The sequence below is a fragment of the Lepus europaeus genome, chromosome 3 (assembly GCF_033115175.1).
Source record: "Lepus europaeus isolate LE1 chromosome 3, mLepTim1.pri, whole genome shotgun sequence".
Classification (NCBI taxonomy): domain Eukaryota; kingdom Metazoa; phylum Chordata; class Mammalia; order Lagomorpha; family Leporidae; genus Lepus; species Lepus europaeus.
Window position 1 is genome coordinate 9,891,267 of NC_084829.1, and position 24,955 is coordinate 9,916,221.

Genomic DNA, 24,955 nt, shown 5'->3' on the forward strand with positions numbered 1-24,955 from the left:
AGAAGGAAGATCGCTCTGTCTCCCTCTCTCTCATTCCTTCTCCCACTTCTACACCCTCTCCCATATATATATATTTAAAAGAGCAATACATGTAAATCAATCACTCTGCTAGAAACACAAGGCAAAATAGCACAATGATTTCAAAAGACTAATTTTGACTTTCAGAAAACTTTTGTTTCCTCTGTAAAGGATAAGACATATAACTGTAACGTCCAGATCACACCAGCCTTATGGTCTGGTTGCCTTGCTTCAAGTTCCAATTCCACTCTTGCCGTTAAGTTCCCCTGTCGGTGTCTCAGGTCCCACCCTTGCAGAAAGAGCATAATAATTTTTTCCACCTCACATGGCTGCAGTGAGACAACACATGCACTTCCTAACAGGTTCTAATGTGGGATCAGTTTTAAATAGGACTGCTAAGGAAGAAAATGAAATGGTGTCTGGCATGTGGTATGTACTTGCTCATTTGTGATTAGCAGTAAATACACCATACAGTGGATCTGGATGAGCCAAAAGCAAGTGAGGAGCAGGAGCACAGCATGTTAGAGAGACACTGGTCCAAAGATAAAAAAATTCAGGAAGAATAAGCTCAGGAGATCCAGTGTATAACAAGGCGAGCACAGCTAATAACAACGTATTGTATATTTGACAGTGGATAAAGTAATACAACTTAATTGTTCTCATTGCAGTTAAATGGTGGCCATGTGAGGTAATGCATGTATTGATTAGCTTGATCTAGCCATTCCACAACATACACACACAGGGATACTTGAAAGAATTCAAGGAAAATGCAATCAAAATATTAGTTTATTTTCATTCAATAAAGGCAAATGCTTACTAATTTGACAGTAAAGATGGAACCTGGAGAATCACTGAGTGCCCTTGTTGGGGTCACATAGGCAGAGACTCCATGGTTATGTGTGTAGCTGTCATAATATGCATTTGATGAACTTTTTGAAGCACCTAATATTTGTTCATTATTGAAGTAATTTACACAGCACTGGTTCACTTGATCTTCCTGAATGAGGCATACACTTCTAGAGGTTGCTTCACATAGAAAGACTTTAAAACAGTGAAGTTCATTTTATAGTCATGAATTTTGGAGGGTAGATAATATATTTTCTGCTTATTTATATCTCTCTGTCCTCCTCTACCTTTTGAGTCACCTTCCTAGTATAATTAATATAGCATCAAATGTACAATTACGGCAGGTAATCAATAAATGTTTACCTACTGATTGAGTCAACAAACCACTTGGCCAATACTTTTAGCCACCTGTCATCTAACCCTCTTTGTTTCCATGTCCTTAGAAGGCTATGCTTACACCATTAGGCTAATTGTTAGAGAGATCAAAGGTAAATAATTGATGAAAATTCCATCTTCTTATGTTGTTAATTTCAAAATAAACTATTCCCTTAGTCATATGCTTCGTTGAGCTAGTAATTTCAATAATTGGTTTGAAGAACCTATCTGTTTTCACACCTCTACAAAATCTCTGTGTAAATTCAGTATCCCAAATCACCAAAACTCAGTGCACAGGCTGTACGTGGATAATGACAATACAATTTTAATTTTGCTTATTTATGTATTTATCTGTAAGGGAGAGAGACAGAGACAGAGACAGAGACAGAGAGAGAGAAACTCTCATCCACTTGTTCATTCCACAGATTCCCAGGACAGCATGTGCCAGACCAGGGCCAAAACCAAAAATGCAATCCAGGTATCCCACGTGAGTGCTAAGAATTCAATTGCCTGAGTCATTACTGCTGCCTTCCAGAGTCTGTATTAGAAGGATGGTGGAATCAGGAGCCAGAGGCAGACATGAAACCCAAGCATTCCCCAGTGTGATACATGGACACCTTAACCGGCAACTTAACTAGGAGGCTAAATGCCGACCTGAACAAGACAATTTAAAGTAGCGGTTTAAACATACGCATACTGCTGAAAACAAGGTCTATCTGTGGTTTTGTTAATTGACAGCATGGAAGAATCATTTTCTTTAATTGGTTTTGCTGATTGAAATGCCAATGTTCTTTAAAAAAAAAAAGATCTTTATTTTAGTTGACAAATAAAAATTGTACATACTTATGGTGCACAATGTGACATTTTGAAATATGAAAGTCTTCAAAAAGTTCATGAAATGGAATTAAAGGGTAAATTTATTTTAGTGCCATAAAATCTGAAATTCACATATAACATTCAAATCTGCATTTTCCATGAATATCTTGAAGACCCTTTTTATAACATAGACTATTTAGGCTGCATAATCAATGAACAAAGGAAAAACTGAGTACCCTACATGCGACAGTGAGAGAGAGAGAGAGAGAGAGAGAGAGAGAGAGAGAGAGAGAGAGAAAGGTCTTCCTTTTTTCGTTGGTTCACCCCCCAAGTGGCCGCTACAGCTGGAGCGCTGCGGCTGGTGAGCTGCGCTGATCCAAAGCCAGGAGCCAGGCGCTTCCTCCCCATCTCCCATGCAGTGCAGGGCCCAAAGATCTGGGCCATCCTCCACTGCACTCCCGGGCCACAGCAGAGAGCTGGCCTGGAAGAGGGGCAACCGGGACAGAATCTGGTGCCCCAACAGGGAGTAGAACCCGGGGTGCCGGCGCCACAGGAGGAGGATTAGCCTAGTGAGCCGCGGCGCCGGCCACATATTTCTAAATTGTGCCATAAAAATGCATATCAAGAAGCATAACAAAATAGCCACATTAATAATTATTTAGTAAATAGTTGAAGCATTTTGCTGGATTAAGATTTAGCATCATAAAACACCACTTATCACACTCCACTCAGCCATGCCCAATGACTAAGTACACTATGATAAGGGGTAACTCATTCCATTGTTAGCCAATTTTCATTGCAAGAAACATGTAATTATCTGAGTTTACATACCTCCACTGATCTCCATACTCTGCTCCTTTTTAGCCAGACAACACACATTGATTCTTCCTAAGATAATAGCCAAAAACAAGAAAGAATATAAACCATTCACATCATGGGATGCCTGCCACATCCCAGGTACACAGCTAAGTATTTTACTTGTGTCACATTACTGAGTCACATCACCACACAAGGTAGCAATGATTTGTATTTTGCCATGGAAACAGCTCAAAAACAGAACCTAAATGAATTCTCCAGGTGCATATTGCCAGTGTTGAGCCACCAACCTCCAACCTCAGGCAGTCTAACATCAGAATCCTCACTTCTGTCCTTTGCATTGCACTTGCTGTCCTTGTCAGGTCACAGAGTCCAGAGTGTATTTTACAGTGCTACACAGGAAGTATCAACACATGCACCACGCACCCCACGGAGGATCATTGTGAAGGGCCGTCTAAATCTGGATTCTGTCCCACCTGCCAAAATAAATCAGGTTTTGAAATCAATCCTTTCAGCAGCATGTGAGGTAGATCGTAAGAGGTACTGAATCAGCCATGCAACATAATAGAAAGAACTGGCTGGCTGCGGAAGGCAGTAACTGACAGCAGTTGATTTGAGGACTGCAAACTTATTTACCTATGGTTAATGGGGCCTCTTAATTGAAAACTCATCTTTGAGCAAAGGCAGCTACAGACAATAAGACTTCCTTGTAAAAACTAACAAAAGCCTGAACAAAGAAAGCGGTCATCTGCCCAGAGCAGTGAGACACAAATGTTTGTTCAAGCAAACTTCCTAAAGCATCAGTAGTACTTAGCAACAGAAAGAATGGGGTGGGTGTTTTGCACAGTAGCCAAGAAGCCATTTGGGATGCCCACTCCCAAGCCAGAGTGACTGAGTTCTGGTCCCAGTTCTGTTTCTGATCCAGCTTCCCGCTAATTGTTCACACCAGGAGGAAGCAGGTGATGGCTCAGGTACTTGGGTCCCTGACACCCACGTGGGAGAGCTCTGCATTGAGTTCTGAACCCCACCATGCAAATGGAAGAGCTCACTTGCTTCTGTCTCTCCTCCCCCAACTCAAATAAAATGACAATAAGTAAAGTTTTTAAAGAAACTAAAAGAATAAAAATCCGGAATGAGACCAACCCTTAAGTCACATCAGCTAAGGGATTCACCCAGTTCCTAGTCAAAAGGAAATGTAACAGTTATTTCCCACAATACAGATTCTTACCTATCTACCTATCTATTTATTTGATAGAGAACTCCTATTCACTGGGGGGCCAAGGTTGAAGCCACTCTCAGTATCTCAATGCAGGTCTCCCAGGTGGATACCATGTACTTGAATGGGAACCCAATTACTTGAGCCATCACTGCTGCCTCCCAGGTCTGAACTGGCTTAAAATTTAGGAGCCAGAGGCCAGTATGGAACCCAATGTGGACAGACATGCCAGCTGGAGTCTTAAACACTAGGCCAAACACCCATCCCACATTTTGGCCATACTCTTCCTTAGATTCATGATCAAGGTAAATATACTACCCTTAGAATCAGGCATTCCAGTTGTAGGCCCAACCCTTTAGGAAGGCCCATTCTGGGCAATTTCTGGCTACATTATTCAGACTGCAGTCCAGGATATATGAAGCATTGCAGCCACCCTGCAATATCAGCCAAAGATAAGCTTGTGTAGTTGGAAGTCACTGGGGTAAAGGCTTTGTTCATCACCAAGCATCACTTAACGGATTAGTACCGCATTCGCCCTAGATACAAAAGGCATGTACCTGGAGCTGAAAAGGAGACATAGCAGTTTTCTTTCTCCCCTTCTAAGCCCTTCCAGATTGGAAGAATTACAGTTATTTTTTGTAGTTGTTGATTTGTTCCTTTATTTTTTTTAACTTTTATTTAATAAATATAAATTTCTAAAGTACAATTTTTTAATTATAGCAGCTTTCCCCCCCCATAAACTCCCTTCCACCTGCAACCATCCCATCTCCCATTCCCTCTCCCATCCCATTCTTTATTAAGATTCATTTTTAATTATCTTTATATACAGATATATACTTAGTATATACTAAGTAAAGACTTCAACAGACTGCACGCACACAGACACACAAAGTATAGAGTACTGTTTGGGTAGTAGTTTTACCATTAATTCACATAGTACAACACATTAAGGACAGAGGTCCTACATGGGGAGTAAGTGCACAGTGACTCCCATTGTTGATTTAATAATTGACACTCTTATTTATGGTGTCAGTAATCACCCAAGGGTCTTGTCCTGGGCTGCCAAGGCTATGGAAGCCTCTTGAGTTTGCCAGCTCTGATCTTACTTAGACAAGGCCATAGTCAAAGTGGAAGTTCTCTCCTCACTTCAGAGAAAGGTATTGCCTTCTTTGAAGGTCCATTCTTTCCACTGGGATCTCACTCGCAGAGATCTTTCATTTAGGTTATTTTTTTTTTTTGCCAGAGTGTCTTGGCTTTCCATGCCTGAAATACTCTCATGGGCTTTTTAGCCAGATCTGAATGCATTAAGGGCTGATTCTGAGGCCAGAGTGCTGCTTAGGGCATTTGCCATTCTATGAGTTTACTGTGTATCCTGCTTCCCATGTAGGATCATTCTGTCCTTTTTAATTCTATCAATTATTATTTGCAGACACTGGTCTTATTTATATAATCCATTTGACAGAAAGAATTACTTTTAATTGCTATTCTGGAGCTATACTTTTCTATCAAAAAGCTGCTTTTAGAAATATTTTGTGTAAATTCAGACATACTCTGTTAATCCTTTGGAGTTCCTTGTAGCCTCCACTAAGCAACTGTTTTAGATATTATTATATAAGGAGCTAAAGCAGGGAGAAGATATTAGCATGTGACACAGCAGTTTAAGCCATAACCTGCAAGGTTAGCATCCCATAGGTGTGCTGGTTTGAGTCCTGACTGCTCTGTTTCAAATCAGCCCCCTGCTAATGAGCCTGGGAAGGCAGTGAAACAAGGTCCAAGTACTTGGGCCCCTGCAACCTATGTGGGAGACCCCGATGCAGTGCCAGGCTCCTAGCTTCTGTTGCAGCCATTTGGGGAGTGAACCAGAGGATGGAAGTGTGTAAGTGTGTGCAAGTGTGTGTGTGTCCCTCTTGCTTCTTTTCTGTAACTCTGTCTTTAAAATAAATAAATCTTTAAAAAATAAATTAGAGAGAAGCTGTCCAAGTTCAAAACTAGTGGTAATATTTCCTGATTGTAAAAGTAATAGCTTCCAGCTTCTTGCTAATGTGCACCCTTGGGGGCAGCAGTGACGGCTCAGGTACTTGTGTCTCTGCACCCATGTGGAAAACCTGACACTGTTCTTGGCTCCCAGTTTCAGCCGCAGCCCTTGTAGGCATCTGAGAATCAATCCAGTGGTTGGGAATTCCCTCTCTCTCATCTGTCCTCTCTCTCTGCCTCTCAAAATAAGCAAGCAAGTGAACATATTTGGCGGTCTTTTGTTTGATGACTTTGTAAGTAGTTGATATCTTTAACAAAAGTCAGAAAATGCATTTTGGATGGGAAGAACGTATTCAGCTTTGGGCATTCCCAGCTTGAGAACGCAATGGAATGCATGGTTGCAGAGGAGTCAGATACCAGCAAGTTTCTCAGAAGTTCAGGACCAGAGGTTAGGAAAAAGATTAGAGGTTATAAAGTTTGAATAAAAATGTATAAAATAGAGAAAAATAATAGCTGTTCACAAAGAAAAACTGGACAATGCAAAAGATTTTATGGGGCAAGCTGCAAGTCATAATTAATCTTGCCATCTGGAAGCAGTTACTATATTGTTAATATTAAGTTTATTTTGGTGCAAAAATTTTTAAAATCCAATTTTTTCATAATACACATTTTTTTTATAAACTGTTGCCTTTCTGTATTTTCCACTTTGCCTCCTTCTTTTTTTTTTTTTGCTTAACATGCTGTGAGCATTTTCCAAAATCATACAATATTCTTTGATATACATTTTTAATGTACCATTCAACAAAAATGCAATTTTTGAGCCATTTTCCTTCTATTAAATGGAACCATAATGTGATAGGGCCATAATTGAGGTATAAATGAAGAATTATTACAACACAGACATGAAGCATGTAATTCCACTTGAGAGAACAAAAACAGCTTTAAGAAGCTAGTTACTTATCAGATGATTCTTAAAGACAACAAAAATGTTACATGGTAGATTAGGGAGGCAGTGTCATTGTGCCGAAAAAGTATATAAACATCTTAATATTGTCAGGTAATGTCCAAGAAGAAACCCATCCAGAGCAAGGGGTGAGCAGCATGGGCTCTGAAAGGAACTGTGAGAACAGCTTGTAAAGGGACCTAAGAACCTTCCTGGGAGCTTAATGCTGATCCTATGGGCAAGAGGAAGACACCAACTTTTTTTTCAAGATTTACTTATTTATTTATTTGAAAGCCAATGTTTCAAAGACAGGGAATGTCAGAGACATCCTCCATCCTCAGGTTCACTCCCTGAGTGGCCACAAGAGCCAAGGCAGGGCCAGGCCAATGCCAGGAGCCAGGAGCTTCTTTTGGGTCTCCCATGTGGGTGCAGGAGCCTAAGCACTTGGGCCATCTTCCACAGCTTCTTCCAGGTCATTAAACAGGAGCTGGATCAGCAGTGGAGCAGCTGGGACTTGAACAGGTGCCCATATGGGATGCCAATATCACATCCTGTGGCTTTACCTGCTATGCAACAAAGCCAGCCCCAACATCAACACTCTTAAAACCATGTGGATTAGATCTGTGTTTTGAAAATGCATTTTGTCGAGGAACAAACAGCTTTTGGAATCAGGGGATCAGTTTCCCCAGAGGCCAATTCCTCTATATGTAATCTTATATTTTTATAGGCGCTTTTAGGATTAAATGATGTATGATATTGGGAGCTCAGTAAATGATACTTAAACATGAATTGGCTACAATTGTTTGGAAGGAGGGAGTTGGTAAAAGGAAAACATCAGAGAAATGTGACTTAACCAGCACAATGGCAAAGAAGCAAGTAACTAAAGGCTTCAAAAGTATTTCAGAGACCTAAAGACAGGACTTGAAAGCTAGCTGATGCACAGAGTGAAAACACTGAAAATAGAAACAAAAGCATGACGTTTCATTGGCATTTGATGGATGGACAAATGAAAGCAGCAATAGAAACAGAGCGGTTCTCCAGGGAGAAAAAACAAGAGTATCCTGGAACCTTGAGCAAAAATGAGACCAGGCCTTCCTAGACCCTGTTACATGGAAGGTGAAGTTGCAGTGGCTGTATTTTATCCACGTCACAGTGTAGATAATTTGAGCAGTATGAACACTTCACAGGTTTTGACTTTGGAATTTTGAGGAAAGATAAAAATGAAGATCAAACGTCTTAAATATGCTGGACAAGAAGCCAGCATTCCCCAACTCTGATTACCTCTTCACCTGCCCCTTGGGAAGCTGTCTCGTGTGGCTACACAGATGTGGCTACTTTATGTGTGTGTACATCCATTCACACACATATACGTGAACACATACAATTTATAGGCTGATTAAATTCTTTACAATTGGTGGAAAAGGCATATGGAATTCAAAATTTTTGCACCAAAAATTACATTTTCCATCAACTTTTTGAAGCTCCCTCACACATATTTATAGTATGTGTATATATAGATAGAGAATCTAAGACATGTATGTATATGAGTTTCAGATGAGCTTGAGTATGTCAACAAAACAATAACAACCATGAATATCCAGGTAGAGATAGATATGCATGCAAATGGGGCCGGTGCTGTGGTTCACTTGGTTAATCCTCCGCCTGTGGCGCTGGCATCCCATATGGGCACCGGATTCTGTCCCGGTTGCCCCTCTTCCAGTCCAGCTCTCTGCTGTGGCCCGAGAGTGCAGTGGAGGATGGCCCAAGTGCTTGGGCCCTGCACCCCATGGGAGACCAGGAGGAAGCACCTGGCTCCTGGCTTCGGATCGGCACAGCGCGCCGACCGTGGCAGCCATTTGGGGGGTGAACCAGCGGAAGGGAGATCTTTCTCTCTGTCTCTCTCTCTCTCACTGTCTAACTCTATCTGTCAAAAAAAAAAGATATGCATGCAAATGTATACATGTGCACAATATAAACTAATATACCTACTATGTAGTTATATAATGTGTAGATATATTCTAGGGTTTATACGAGGGAACTTCAAACAGTTGATGAAAATGGAATTAGACAAGTATACTTTGTTGCAGAAACTTCTTGAAATCTATGCACACTCAAAACATTCAAAAAGTTCATGAATGAAAATTATGAACAAATTATGCATGGACTTCAAATTTTTTTGACCAAAACTAACTTACTTAATTCCATTTTCCACAAACCTTTCAAAATACTCTTATTATGTGAGACATGTGTATTTCACGTGATATATATAATACATGTGTGTGTGTTTACATATTAACCACTGCATAGAGTCAAGGCCAAGGAATAAGCAGGTTCCTGATCCCTGCCTCTCTGTGCCTGCATAAGGGGATGAGCAAGCCAGATTTACGAGACTGTTTGGAGCATCTTGACGCTGCTACTCCAGAGCAGCTGTGTCCTTTCCACAAGGGAAGCTTTCCCCTTGTATCCTAATTGGGCATGAAATCTGACTCACCAGCACAAGTGACCGTGGAGCCAGCCAACAGAGCAGCTGCCTGCAAAACCCCTTGAATAACCCACATCCAGTGACTGAAATTGATGTGGGATCAAACATGGGCCCTTGGTCACCTGGCAGATGCTACCAGGAATTTAAGTCTCCTCAAACTCTCCCTGCACACTGCAATGAGTTGCCCTAGTTTGTTTGTCCTCAAAGCTTCTCCAAGGCCAGAGGTGGCACAAGTGCCCAGATATTTTTATCCTGATGGTAAGTCGAATGACAGAATATTGGCATAGTATGCTATTCCTTGTATACACTAATTCGTGCCTGTAGAGATTAGAGAGTTTGCTTCTGCTGAAGAGCTTGGTCGCCAAAAATTTTGATCCACTGCAGGTATGAACATCAGCATCTCACTCAAGCTCACTGTGCTTTGTGTCTGTGATTGGTGAGTGCCTGGCAGGCTCCTAGCAAAGGCACAATAGCCTGGAGCTCATGAACACAGGCCTTAGAATCAAGCAAGCTGGGATAGGCTCGGGTCTGGATGATCATCACTGGGTGATGTTGGGCAAGTCCTTCAACATCGCTGAGGTTTAACTTCCTCATCTGAGGTTACATTATTTTTAACACAGGGATCACTCTGAGAATTAACATAGCAGGTATAAAGTGTCTGGTACCCCAAAAGGTTCAATAATGCAAGTTACTAGTATTAGAGGGGACTGGTACTGTGGCATAGCAGGTTAAGACACTGCTCGCAACACCAGCTTCCCGCAGCAGAGTCAACCCAGCTCCCTGCTAATGTGCCTGGAAGGGCAGCAAAGGAAGGCCCTTGTGCTTGAGTCCCTGCCTCCTACGTGGAAGACCCAGATGGAGTTCCTGGCTCCTGGCTTCAGTCTGCTCCAGACCTGGTTCTTGGCAGGCATTTGAGAGTGAATCACTGGATGGAAGATTCTCTCTCTCTCTCTCTGTGTGTGTGTGTGTTATCTTTCAAATGAATGAATGAATGAATAAATCTTTTTAAAATATTATTATGAAATGCCATTTTTTGTTAAAACCATCACACAATTGAGATTGGTTTTAGAAATAGAGTGAGCCTAAAACAACCAGGTGTCCTGCAAAAACTGTCTTCCCCATTGACATAAAATTCCATAAGAGCAATTCCCCTTTCGAATGTTTTGGCAGTATCCCAGCCCTTAAGTACTCATCCACACAACGTAAACCTCTGTTCTGTGGACTTCAGATAAAGAAATTGGCTAATTCATATTCCAGAAACCTAAAACCTATGTTCTGTTCCCAAACACACCTACTGTGTTCAAAAGGTGACACCTAGCCTTTGACAAGTTGGCTTCAATAGATCTCACAATGTAAATGAAAATTATTGATCTATATTCCCTTCTGATCAGGAATTAGAGCTAATGGAACTTAATGACCCAGCTTCTCTGAAAACTGCTTACCCAGAGACGCCCTGAGGAACTGCATATGTTGTTTTTGGACACCATGGTAAAAAAGTCCTACGGATGAGCCTGATTCCAGCCCAGCCAAGCAGGTTCACTGCATGGTAGGGGATGCTGGTGCACTTGGTCTGGGAAAGCCTGTTTTATTTTAGACTCAATAATTTCCACCTTATTGGTGACATATGTATTTATAGGGCTCAGCAAATCAGCAGTGCAAGGCCTTTCAAAGAGCGCTTCGTCCATCTCTGTCTTACGGATAAAGAAGCTGAGGCGCGAAAGGGTTAAGTAATAGTGCAGGCTCACAGGTTGCTTGATAGCAAAGTCAGGGGTTCTAAATCGAGTTTTCTGTATCACGCTGCTCTTCTGATTCTTCTTTTTAGCTCTTGATGTTGACACACCTCTGCTTCCCAGGTAGGGATCTGGATTGTGAACGTCCAGGTGTCCAAGTTGGACTCCTGGTTATATCCTAACCATTTTCTGATTGTCACTTCTTTTATATTTCATTTTTATTATGTTATTATCTGTCTCCTTCTCCCATCCAGCTCTGTGCGGATTTTGGATAATAAGCTTCTCCTGAATTCAAGATGTACTGTATTACGATGCCTTAATGTTTCATAAGATGTTCTGTGCTCCTAATTCCTTGTTGCGTTTTCTTGGGACTGTGCACTAGGCGAAAAGGTTTTCTGCAAGCAGGTGTCTGCGTACTCTGAACCAGCTCCTCCTCAGAGAGGATCCTTGTAGGGCTCCTGGGGAACTTTTCACGTGAGTCCCAGGGGCAAAAGCTGTGGCTTCCATAGCTGTGAGGTGGGGGAAGCAGCCCCTCATTAGCAGAGCCTTCTCTTCTCACCCACCTGCGGGGTCCTTCGCTTTCCCTGACCATCGTCACAGTAGATCCACAACATGTATTGAGTCCTCGCTGTCACCATTATCACTTTGTTCCCCTCCTGCCCAACCCTATTACCACCTCTCTGTCATGGGCTAAAGAGAAAACTAAATTATAATTGCTCTGGCTTTCACAGCAATGCGGCCATCCTACCTGGTTTGGAAACAGCTTCCTTCGGAAAATGAGGCCAGAGAGAAGCAAGTGTCTACAGGGAAGAAGGGTTGAAATGATATTAGCATGCATTTCAGTGAAGGACCATGGGGAACAAAGTGATTATTGGCCTAACAGTTACCATAAAAAGTGTACATGTGCACACACACATACACACACAACACCATTGCACAGGCTTGCACGCGAGATTTGTCTAAAACCAGTTGCCACATTCTCTATTACCTTATGTCAAAACAAAGACCAAAGACAGCAGGCCTGGGTATGATCAGCATAACCTCATGTGCATGTGTATCAGCTAATCACTTCAAACTTTTAAATGACTCTCCTTATTAGAATGCTGTGTACAAGAGGCAAAACCAAACTTTTTCTTATGCAACAACTAAGAAAACACTGAGGCTTAGGGCCTCCTGTGCACACATTCTGCTTTGCAAATGTCTGCCCTTGGGAAATCCTCCTAGTCCTTTCAAGTAAGTTCTCATAAAATTCTTTTCCTTTTCCTTGTCATTCATTAACAAGCTTCATAAGTGGAGTGACAGTCCTCCTAAATTAAGTACTGTATACTTCAGGCTAATTTTATGTTTTTTATCACAATAGCAGGGAAGTATTAGCAGCCTATTATTTTGTCAGCTTTCTCATTTAGCAAAGCAGCTTCAATTTATTAACAGTGAGGAGTGTGCATGAATCAATATGTTTCATTGGGCAATGTGTCATTTGTTAATCGGATATTGATGAGATTATTGACGCACAGCTAATTAATCTCAAGCCCGGTGCTAGCCTTCATATGTTTCCTTAATTATGTCCTTCATCTTAGTCTCCAGGCTGTAGCACCCAGTCTGGAGACTGTAGACAGTGAGTGAGGCAAGCTGTCAGAGGTTCCTTTCACACATTTACAATCCCTTGGCAGTGAAATTATTTTCTTAGTTGTAAATAGGTATCAAAGAGATATTTAATAACATTTGGCAACAGATTGATATTGATTGGTGTGGACGGGCTTCAAATCCAGCAGCCAGAGAATTTCGCTTCAGATGGGAAACTATTCAAAAAGAAAATCCTTAATTAGGGTTGAACAATTGAATGAGAGGATTGTCCCCGACCCTCTGGAATTTAAAAATTGTTCTTCTATGGACATTGTTTGTGTACCCTTGATTGAGTACTGTGTACAATTTTCCCTCTGTTTTAGCTGTGACTCCATGTCTTTATTGCCACCTTCCTTAGCCATAGATGGCACATTCATGGGAATAGAAAATTCATAGGGACTCCAACCCCTGGTAGGTTTTAAAAATTAATTCAATCATGATTAAATGACACAATTATTATTACGATTAAATAACACAGATGCAATTCCACTACCTGCACCTGTAAGTCCATGAACCCACAATGAAAATCTTTGTCTTAAAATAGGAACCTGAACTTGTTCTCAAACAGTACTCTATACGTTGTGTGTGGGTGTGGGTGCAAATTGTTGAAATCTTTACTTAGTATAGAGTTGGTCTTCTGTATATAAAGTTAATTAAAAATGAATCTTAATGAAGAATGGGATGGGAGAGGAAGTAGGAGGTGGGATGGGAGTGGGTGTGGGAGGACAGTATGGGGGGAAGAACCACTTTATTGCTAAAGTTGTGCCTATGAAATTTTATTTTATTAAACTTAAGTCTTCTTGGACTTGTGAATCAAAATGAAAAGTGCAGACTCTAATCCCATTAATTAATTCCATCATTCTGCTATGAGGACAACTATTCTGAGTATTCATTTACCCATCTGTAAAACAGGAACTCTCCCCCACTTAGTGTTGCATGATTGTTCAGAATTTCTATACAGAAAAACCCCTACCCACAAAAGATGAGTGGCTTTTCTCCCAGTCTTGGTTGAGACTAGCTTTAAATCACGTCCATCAGTCTCATTTCCTCTCCTCTGTGAAATCCTCTCATTGTTTGGTTAATGCCACTCTTAGGATCATTAGTTGCTATTCTCACCCTGTTTTTTATACTACCATGGCTGTTTAAGCATTTACAGGAGTTGATAATGGGACAAAACAAGGCCTTCACCAGCCAGCAGTCAACCAAATGCTGTTACAGGGATATACTCCGCTCCCCACCCAGGAGACAGCGGCTTGAGACATAGTCCCATGCCAGCAGAGCACCTCATTGCCCCATGTCAGCAGGAAGTAGCTCTAAAGACAGATCATCGTCCCTCTACCCCTCCTGGACTTTTGAGACTAATGTAATTCCACACAATGCCTGTTTTATAAAAAACAAAAGGGAGGAATGTTAGTAAAATGGCATAGTCTTATCTATGGCACAATCTACACCCTGACACCATCCTAGGCTCTAGCCCTTGCCACCATGGCTGGAGGTCAGGTGACCCCATGGCCCAATCCCCGGTGTCAGCTCCACCCCCATCCTAATGGGATGTGCTGCTCCTACTTCCTTGCCCACCCCCTGGCAAAGTTTTAAGAGGATTTGTTCCTGAACACATGGCTCGCTCTCTCTTTCAATCTCTCTCACTCTGTGTGTGTGTGTGTGTGTGTGTTTCTCTCTCTCTTTTTCTCTCTCTTTGTCTCTCTCTTGCACGCGCGCTCTTGCTCTCTCACGCTCTCTCTTACACTCTCCTCTCTCCTTTCCTTTTTCACCCCTTGCCTCCGGTCTGTTCAGTTTCCCCCAATAAACCCTTTCCCTTAAAAAAAAAAAAAAACAAAAAATAGGACCAATGACAGCTGACTTAGCCAACCCACAGGATTCTTGTGAAGATACACAAGATAATATTTATTTCTGTTATTTTATTAATTTCTTGCATAAGGTCACTTAACATATTGTAAAAAAAAAAGAGAGAGAGAGAGAGAGAGAGAGAGAGAGGCTGGTAGGAGAAAGGAATTTGATCTAGGTGTACCTCCTTACCCATGGCTTTCTCTTGCCCAAGACACAGGAGATGATGATCCCCAGCTCTCTGACAAATATAATTTAATTTCTAGAAGCACGGATTTTTAAGACAGAGCCCCTGTTGAAAACATATTTTTTGTTGGTGGTGGTTTTTGAGTATTTTTATTTTTAAGTAGTTTTTAACAGATTCAATGTGATTTATAGATGCAGTTCTAAGAACATAATGATAGTCCATTCCTCCTTCCTTTCTCCATCCTTCTCTCTCTCTCCCACCCTCCTTCCTTCTCCCTTTCATTCTATCTTTTTTTTAGTTTTTGTGATAATATATTTTAAATTTACCTTACAGTAAAAAGGCTTAATACTTATAAAGAAATTTAACAAGCAAAAAGACCTTGCTTAGTGGGAATACAGACAACAGCTTCAAACAATAATTTAATGGAAAGACCACCATTTCACCCATGTGATTCAATTTTTTCAGTATCCCTTAAAGAAAAGGATCTTTAAACAGCATTTTGCAGCCAGCGCTGGAGTGAAAAGCAATGTGTGCATTTGCTGGCTACTGTTCCTTCACTGGGAATGTTGGACGGTGTCCTTCTTTTCTTCCTAGCTACGGGTTATTGTTGAGTCTAACAGAGAATAATTTCAATATACATGATTTTTAACCTAGAAGCTTTTCTCTCCACATAGTGAGTGTATACATGGTTATCAAGATGAGTGAAACAACAATAAAGATGAAGATTAAGAAAAAGGAAAAGGAGGAGGAGGAGGAGGTAACCCAATGAAAGTTGATCTTAAAATTCTCCTTTCTGTAGCTCTACATGGAGCAGATATTTAAGAGATCACTGGTGTCATTCATGGCACCATGTTCTTCATCAAACATTGTACAACCAGAGGTTCTGTATTTTGAACTAAATGGCCATTAGACTTCAGGAGTATATGTTTTCTCCTACACAGAGCACTGCACATAGTAGGTTTCAACTGTTTTTTTTTTATTATTATTATTGATTATACTTGTAGGACAGCCAAGCAAGCACTACTGCTAGAGAAATGTAACAGTCAACATTATTGAAAGCCACCCCAAAGGTGCCTTCAGTCATTTATTTTATTCCACACCCTCATATAGATCAAGGTGAGAAGAGAGACATCATCAGTGAGTTGTCATGAAGACAACATGAATGTCAACTTGATCTTCCTGGGCACAATGGCAATCAAATATCTCGTCCTTTAAATGCCTGCATTTCTTAAGATTCCCAGGCATCCCACTGTGCTGTGATCTTTCCCACACACAGTCCCTGAGAGATTATCCACATTCTAACTTCAAATACCATTATGTGTGGTGACACTCAAACTATGAGTCCATACGAGATTCCTGTGTAGAATACCAGACCCACATCTCCATCTTCTGGAAAACATTCACATAGATGTCCCATGAGCACTACAAAATCCTTCTCATTCGTTTCCAGGCTCAATCACCAATTCCTACTAAGCTGCCTTTTAACTCTCGTCCAATTCTTTCACTTCTCTCTCTCTTTAATCAATTCCTTGTTAGGGGTTAGGCAACAATTTTTTTTTTCTGCCAAGGGCCATTTGGATACTTATACCATCATCATGGACCATACAAAATTATCAGCTTAAAAATCAGCCTGTTGTAGATTTATTGAATTTTGTGTCCTGACTGCACTTGCATTGGCAGGCCCAGAGCAAATTATTTCATGGATGTTACATGGCCAGGAAGCCAGACATTGCCCACCCCTGCCTTCCCAACTCTTCCCTGCCCCTAATCAAGACCCCTGCCCAACATGGGTTCTCTACTACAGATCAAGTATTACCCTTGTACTTCAAATACATATGACTTCCAACTGTCTTTAGTATAGAAATCCAAATCTCTTACCTGCTATTCTTTGCATAATTCTATGGTCACGCTTCTCTATGTTCAGCTCCAAATGCTTCAATCCCTGAACTCTAGTCCACAGTCTTCCCATGTTTTGAACTTGTCTGGTGTACCAGCCATGATGCTGTGCCCAGAATACTCACCAATTTGATCCAGCCTTCTTGTCCTCTGGTCTCCTCTTACTATCTTACTTCTGATAAAGCTTTCAAATCCTATCCACAAGTCTGAGTTCTGTATGAAGGTAATCCCCCACCATCCCATGATTATTCTAGCATAGAATAGGAAAGCAATGAAAGATTGTCCAAGTCCTTGGGGTCCCTGCCACCCATGTAAGAGACCAGGAAGAAGCTCCTGGCTCCTGGCTTCAGACTGGCCCAGCTCCAGCCATCCAGCCATTGCAACAATTTCAGGAGTGAAACAACAGATGAAAGATCTTTCTCTCTCTCTCTCTCAGCTCTGTCATTCAAATAAACAAGTGTTTAAAAAATTATATGATGTAAGCTCACAATTAAATTAGAAACAAAGATAATGACTAGATGAAGGCATAATTCTTTGAGCCCCTTCACAAGAGTGGAAGACCCAGAAGAAGCTCCTGGCTCCTGGCTTCAGATCATCCCAACTCCAGCTGTTGCAGCCATTTAGGGAGTGAACCAGTGGATGGAAGACATTCATTCTCCCTCCCTCTCTCCCTCCCCTCACCGCCGCCTCTCTGTAACACTGCCTTTCAAATAAATAACTCTTTTTAAAAAGAGTTTGGCAGCATGGCAAGATAACATACAAAAATCAATAGCCATTGTGTACATAGAAGGTACCATGGCTGAGAAAGAACTTCTAAGATGAATCCCATTCATAATAGCTACAAAAAGAATTAAATAATTTGTAATAAACTTAACCAAGGATGTCAAAGATCTCTATGATAAAAATTACAAGCTATTAAAGAAAGAAATAGAAGAAGACACAAAAGGTGGAAAAATCTTCCATGTCCATGGATTGGAAAAATCAATATCACAAAATGTCCACACTAACAAAAGCAATTAACAGATTCAGTGGAATTCCAACCAAAATATCAATGACATTCTCCTCAAATCTAGAAAAAATGATGCTGAAATTCATATGGAAACACAAGAGATCACAAATAGCTAAAGCAATCTTATGCAACAAAAACAAAGCCAGAGGCATCACAATACCATATTTCAAGACATACTACAGGGCAGTTATAATCAAAACAGCCTGATACTTGCACAAAAACAGATGGGTAGACCAAGGAACAGACTAAAAACTCCAGAAATCAATCCACACATCTGCAATAATGTATCTTTGACAAGGGGGCTAAAACCAATCCCCGGAGCAAGGACAGTCTCTTCAACAAATGGAGCTGAGAAAAGTGGATATCCACACACATAAGTATGAATCAAGACCCCTACCTTACCTTACACCTTACATAAAAATCTACTCAAAATGGATCAAAGACCTAAATGCATGACCCAATGCTATAAAATTATTAGAGAACATTGTGGAAACCCTGCAAGACATTGGCATAAGCAAAAACCTACTGGAAAAGACCCCAGAGTCACAGGCAATCAAAGCCAAAATTGACAAATGGGATTACATCAAATTGAGAACTGTCTACACTGCAAAAGAAACACTCAACAAAGTGAAGAGGTAACTATCAGAATGAGAGGAAATATTTGCAAACTATGCAACTGACAGTGAATTAATATACAGAATCTACAAAGATATCAAGAAATTCATCAAGAACAAAACTAACAATCCAGTTAAGAAATGGTCAAAGGACCTAGACAAGAATTTTTCTTAAGAGGAAATCAAAACGGTCAACAGACACATGAAAAAATGCTCAGGGTCACTATCCATCAGGGAAATGCAAATGCAAATCAAAACCACAATGAGGCTTCTTCTCACTCCAGTTAGAATGGTTTTCATATAGAATTCAACAAACAACAAATGCTGGTGAGGATGTGGGGGAAAAAGGTATCTTGATCCACTGTTGGTGGGAATGTAAACTGGTGCAGCCACTGTGGAAGACAATATAACAATACCTCAGAAATCTGAATGTAGACATAGCCATCCCACTCCTGAGAATTTACCCAAGGGAAATGAAATCATCATATGAAAGAGTGATCTGTGCTTGTAGGTGCATTGCAGCGCTCTGGCGAAATAGGCCGAGCCTCCACCTGCAGCACCAGCATCTCATACAGGTGCCAGTTTGTATCCCAGATGTTCCTCTTCTGACGCAAGTATCTGCTAATGGCCTGGGGAAAATAGTAGAAGGTGGCCCGAGTGCCTGAGTGGTGCACCCATGTGAGTGACCCAGAGGAAGCTCCTGGCTCCTAGCTTCAGACTGGCCCAGCACTGGCTGTTGTGGCCATTTGCAGAGTGAATCAGGGAATGGAAGACCTTTCTCTATCTCTCTTTTTCTGTTTACAGCTTTGCCTCTCAAACAAATGAGTAAAATCTTAAAAAAAAAAAAAAAAAGTCAATTCACCTCTGAGGACATTTAGTCTATTGGTTAAGACACCTGCATCCCACATTGGAGTGCCTGGGTTTGATTCCTGGATTTGGCTCCTGATTCCAGCTTCTCACCAATATTGACACCGGGAAGCCTCAAGCAGCTGAATTCCCACCACCTATGTAGCAGATCTGGATGATGTTCCTATCTCATGGTTCTGGCCCCAACCCAGCACCAGCCATTGCTGGCATTGGGTGAGTGAGCAAACTAATGATAGTTCTCTCTTTTTCTGCCTGTCTGTGTCTCTGTCTCTGACTCACAAATAAATATTTTTAAAAAGTAGATTCACATAACCACATTGTTCTGAACATAATGAAGTATCTCTTTTGGAAGAACTTATTTGATTTAAAGCAATAACATATCAATTTCAGAATTATGTCTCCAAGTTGAGTAAATTCACAAGTGTCAACTTAGTATTAACTCTGAACTCAAAAAGATGCTTCATAAATTATAAACCAACTTCAAGGTTGTCAATATCAACAAAAAAGTGTTCTTCAATTTTCTTGTTTAGCCAATATATATAATGCTGTTGATCACAGTTAAAAGATTCTCTATGGAGATTAATGCTAGGAAAAAAAAACACTTTAAATAATTATGATTGGCCATGAAGTCATTATTTCTGGTTCTGACATAAACTCTTAAATTCACTGATATCACAAACTCTTCCTTTCTTTGGAGCTTCAGATTTGGCTCATTTGTATGCTGTTTATTTTGGTGAGAAATTATAAACCACATGGACACTTTAGTTTTGGTTACTGAGCCCTGAAAACAGTGAGCATTCTTTTTGTTGGGGTTAGCAATATCACACTTCTTTGTAAAACTCACATGACTCCACTAATTACCACTGGAAAAGATCACATGACCATTGCATTCATGATTTTCCATTTCCTTCAACAGTCTTATAAACCACCAAACGACCAATAATCCACAGGTCTTGCACATCTTTGTGGAATGGTTTTTAGTAACTATATTCATGGCATTTTTCAAAGAATCTGTTTCAGTTTTTTAAAAATATATATCAAACAGCAGAACAAAGAAATAAAAGAAAAATTGGTCTCTTGTTTTAAAGTTCCAGCAAAACTTTATTTTTTATCTAATACAGCTAGAACAATGTTCATTGTAACAAAAGCTAAATTTTAATATCTAAGTGAAATTCTCTGATAGATGTGAAACTAAAATTATTGATTTTTAAAAGTCATGAATTGATAATATTTCTTTATAAATTTAGAAGTTCTTTGAGACAAAATACACACAAAATTTTAGGAGGGTAGTATCTTTTATGTCTAATAACTCATTGAAAGCTAAATAATGTATGAGTGAAATGAACATTGTGAGATTCAATGATTGTTTATACCCTTTGTCTCTTCTGTTGAGGGACAGTGTTTTTTTTCTTCATACTATTTGTTGAACTCTTTTACTTAGTGTAAGGCTAACTTTAAGGTCATCAAGTAAACTGAAAATAGATATTTGTAAAATTAAGAGTTGGAATGGGAGAGGGAGGAGGGAGAAGTGTTGGAGTGTGGGCAGGAGGGAGGGTACAATGGGAAGTATCACTATGTTCCTAAATCTGTATCTATGAAATACATGAAACTTGCATAACTTAAATATAATTTTTTAAAATGTGAATAAACTGATTTATAATATTTTTAGTAAGGTCTTATTTTTCTAAATTTTCAATTAATTTATCTGAGAGGCAGAGAGAGACACACACACATTTACAGATCAATCTACTGGTTTACTATCCAGTTGCCCACAACAGCCAGGACTGTCTCCCCCTCTGTCTCTGTAACTCTATTTTTCACATAAATTTCCTTAAAAATCAAATCCTTGCTTCAAAAGAAATAAAATAGCAGGTAGAAAAATGTAAACATCAATGATGGATTATATTATTATCAGTGTAACTTGTATTTTTTCATGAAATAGATAATCACTTTACAAAGTTCTTTAGATGTATAAAAAATTTCAAACTAAATCAATCCATTGACATCAGTTAGATCAGTGATTCCTGTGTTATACCAGAAACAACATGTGCACAAAATGCTTGCTACCACATTACAGTAATATCTGACAGTCTCATAGCCAAAGAGAAATATGGCCAAATTAAACACTCAAGTTGTGTCTACGAGAAAATACTTATCCCTGCATCAGTTTTCTACGATTAAATTCAAAAGAATTATAATTAAATAAAGTATAAAACTCAATTCCTAGCCACATCTCAACAGCTCAGTTCTCTCATGTTGCCCTTGGCCCTATGTATTAGCATGTAATGATTAAGGAAGAAAATAAAGAGAGGAGAAATGGGGGAGTAGGGTTAGGCTAAGTTCTCACTCTAAACACTAAGAGTAGATTAAAACAAGTTTATTTTCTCAAGTATTCATTTAGTATAGACCTAAGTAAAGCTTAGAGTACGGATGTATAAATTCAAACACTCACTATTTATAATGATTATCAACTATTTTAATGTTACTCATATAAAAATAGGAGCTAATTTATAACATAGCATTGAACACTGCCGATTTTTCCACCAAGACCTTGAGAATGGATGTTGTAAACCATACAAAAGTCACTGGATCTTAATGATGTCACCAGCTGGCCCAATCCCTCTGAAAATCTCACAGGCAGCTCAAACATACCATTCCAAAATGTAACCCATCATCTCTCCTCTCCCCATAAAATTGGCTGTTCTGCTCATGTACTTCATGTCTAGTCTTCAAAAAGTTCGTGGAAAATGAGTTTTCTGAAAATACTATGAATGGCTTTCAAAATTTTTTGCATCAAAACAAATTTTTTTTTTAATTCTATTTTTCCACTTTTTCCAGTGCCTTCCTCTTGGGGCCTTCACTAGATAGCTTCAATGTTAAATAAATGAATTTACCTGCATGGGTAACCTGACATCCTTAATGCATTTCAGCAAGTTGATAAACTCAAATTGTATGCCACATTTTAAGCATACACAAAAAGTAACTTGTCATTTTGTTTCTTTTTTTTTTTTTTTTTTTTTTTTGACAGGCAGAGTGGATAGTGAGAGAGAGAGACAGAGACAAAGGTCTTCCTTTTTGCCATTGGTTCACCCTCCAATGGCCGCTGTGGCCAGCGCTTCGTGCTGATCCGAAGCCAGGAGACAGGTGCTTCTCCTGGTCTCCCATGGGGTGCAGGGCCCAAGCACTTGGGCCATCCTCCACTGCCTTCCCAGGCCACAGCAGAGAGCTGGCCTGGAAGAGGGGCAACCGGGATAGAATCCGGCACCCCAACCGGGACTAGAACCCCATGTGCCGGCGCCGCAAGGCGGAGGATTAGCCTGTTAAGGCGCCGGCCTTCATTTTGTTTCTAATGAAAAAGGAGAGAAAAGACTTTAAAAGAAATTCTACAGTAATTCAATCAAAAATTGATGTCAACAACTGAAAACCATACTGTAACTACAAACCAATCAGCTGAGTTCTTAAACACCATCATCTTGAACTGCTTGGATTGCTGCAGATACCAAATTATCACATGCTTTTTTCTATGTATAGTGTTTTATAGCCCCATTTAAATAAGAAGGAATTTATCGCCTCTGTTTTTGAGATAATTAGCAATGATTGTTAAATTGTACTGAATGTTTAAAACCAAAGAGTTCAGATGATCATATCATATCGTACTGGGAACCTCCTCCATAGGATGGGTATAAAGGAGGACAAGAGTATTTCTTTCGAAAGCAATATAAATGACCTTCCAAAAGTTCATAAGAAATGCCTGTTATAAAGAAACTATGCATAGATTTCAAGAAGTGTGCCAAACCAATTTACCTTTTAATTCCATTTCCATGAATGTTTAAAAACACCCTCATAGGACAGCACCCTGCTTTGTAGTCTCATTTCCAGTTACCAGCTGTAACCAGTGAAATCAGCGTGTTGATCTCATTGAATTCAATCACAAGTTGCATTTCTTTGTGCTTTCAGCTGTATCGGGGTATTAGATTTCTCTCAACAGTAGGAGGCTAGGGCAGATACAGTTAACCTCATCCATCTAATGAAGAAACAAAGGCACAGGCTGTCAGATGACTGACTTAAGTCATAAACTGGATGAACAAAAGATCTCCAAGTCTACCACTCTCCATTGGACCCCATTAACAGCGTGGTCTAATATCCACAGATACTACAGGGACAAGAGGAGGGATTCTTATGCAAAATAAAGTTGAGGACAAACTGTGAACCTAGATACAGTTTTATGAGCAAATGAGAAAGCAGAGCTCAGAAATAGAAACCCCCCTCCCAAATAATTCTGCTGCTGGCAGCTCTTTGGAACTTTTGAGCATTTAACAATATAGGAAGAAGGGGAAAGAAACCAAGACATGACCCAAATGAAATGGTTTCACTTAATGAATTTAGACAAGCCATATTTCCTCAAAGCATTCCATTACCCATGTTTTGTCCCCTCGCTTATGTAAAAATATCAGATTATATAAATGCCCACGTTTGGACTTGTAGATAATTAAAATAGAGGTTTAATGTCCATTTGGCTTTACAAAGTTATGACATTTCCTATACAAAGTCAGGGGCTTATTTCCTCTCTAATTCATTTCCAACTTGCCTGAATGGTAATATGAGTTGTGTGTTTTAAGAAATTATTTGTTTGGCTTAGAGGTAATGTAAATTCTAAAATTTAAAAGCTACAACTCTAATGATCTGAATAATAACACTTTACATTTATACATGGCCAACCTAATGCCCTTGATATTTTATTTTCTCTGTACTTTTGACTAGAGCATTGAAAAAAAAATTCTGGAGACCTCCAACGAACAATTTTATGTTCACAATATCTGCTACTGACACCCTGTGAGTTTTTGCCTTGCACACTACTGAATCCATCCTGTATACTCAACATTTGAAAGTAGTTTTCTATTTTACATTTTCTTAATTCTAATTAAACAAATCTTAATCTTGACTTTAATGGCTGCAATTATGATACTTCATTATGTTAAATGTTAGTTGCAACATAAGAATAAATTGTATAAACAGTTTAGCTGCAATTGCATGGTGTCTAACTGTACATTACTCATTAACAAGATGTGGGTAGCAGCAATTATAACATTTCCTCCTAATGTCCCCATTTATTGAGTCACAGCGGCAAGCCCCCTTTCACATCGCACACTGATTGACGAGAGCAGCTTTTGTGCTCACGGAGCACAGGCACTATAACCCGCTGTGTGCCTCCAACTCAGATCGATGAAAGTACACATTAGCTCTTAGCCTCATAGGCCGGAGTTCTTGAAGGTCAAAATAGCCATCAGCATCACTGTAGGGTATAAAAATCATTTCACAAACTGTGAACAAAAACAACACAACTTGCTTTGCAGTTTGATTATTGTTTATGGATACAGCAAGCCAAGAATTAAAGCATAGCCTTGAGGCAGCATAATTATTTACAGCTGAAGACTCATATCATTATTAGCGTTCTCCTAATTGCTTGAAGTTATATCAATGTTAGTTGATTTAACACATTTTTTTATAACACGCATGGAAATTGGTTCCTCCACATATGGAGTGTCAGTTTATCTGGTAGATGCTTTCTTAATTTATCAAGGTTTATTTTTTCTTCTAATTGTTCTTTTCCCTCTTTGAGGGAAGATTTTCCCGTAGCCATAAGCAGAGAAAAAAGCTGAAACTCAACTTCAATTTATCTACTGTATCTTAATGCTAG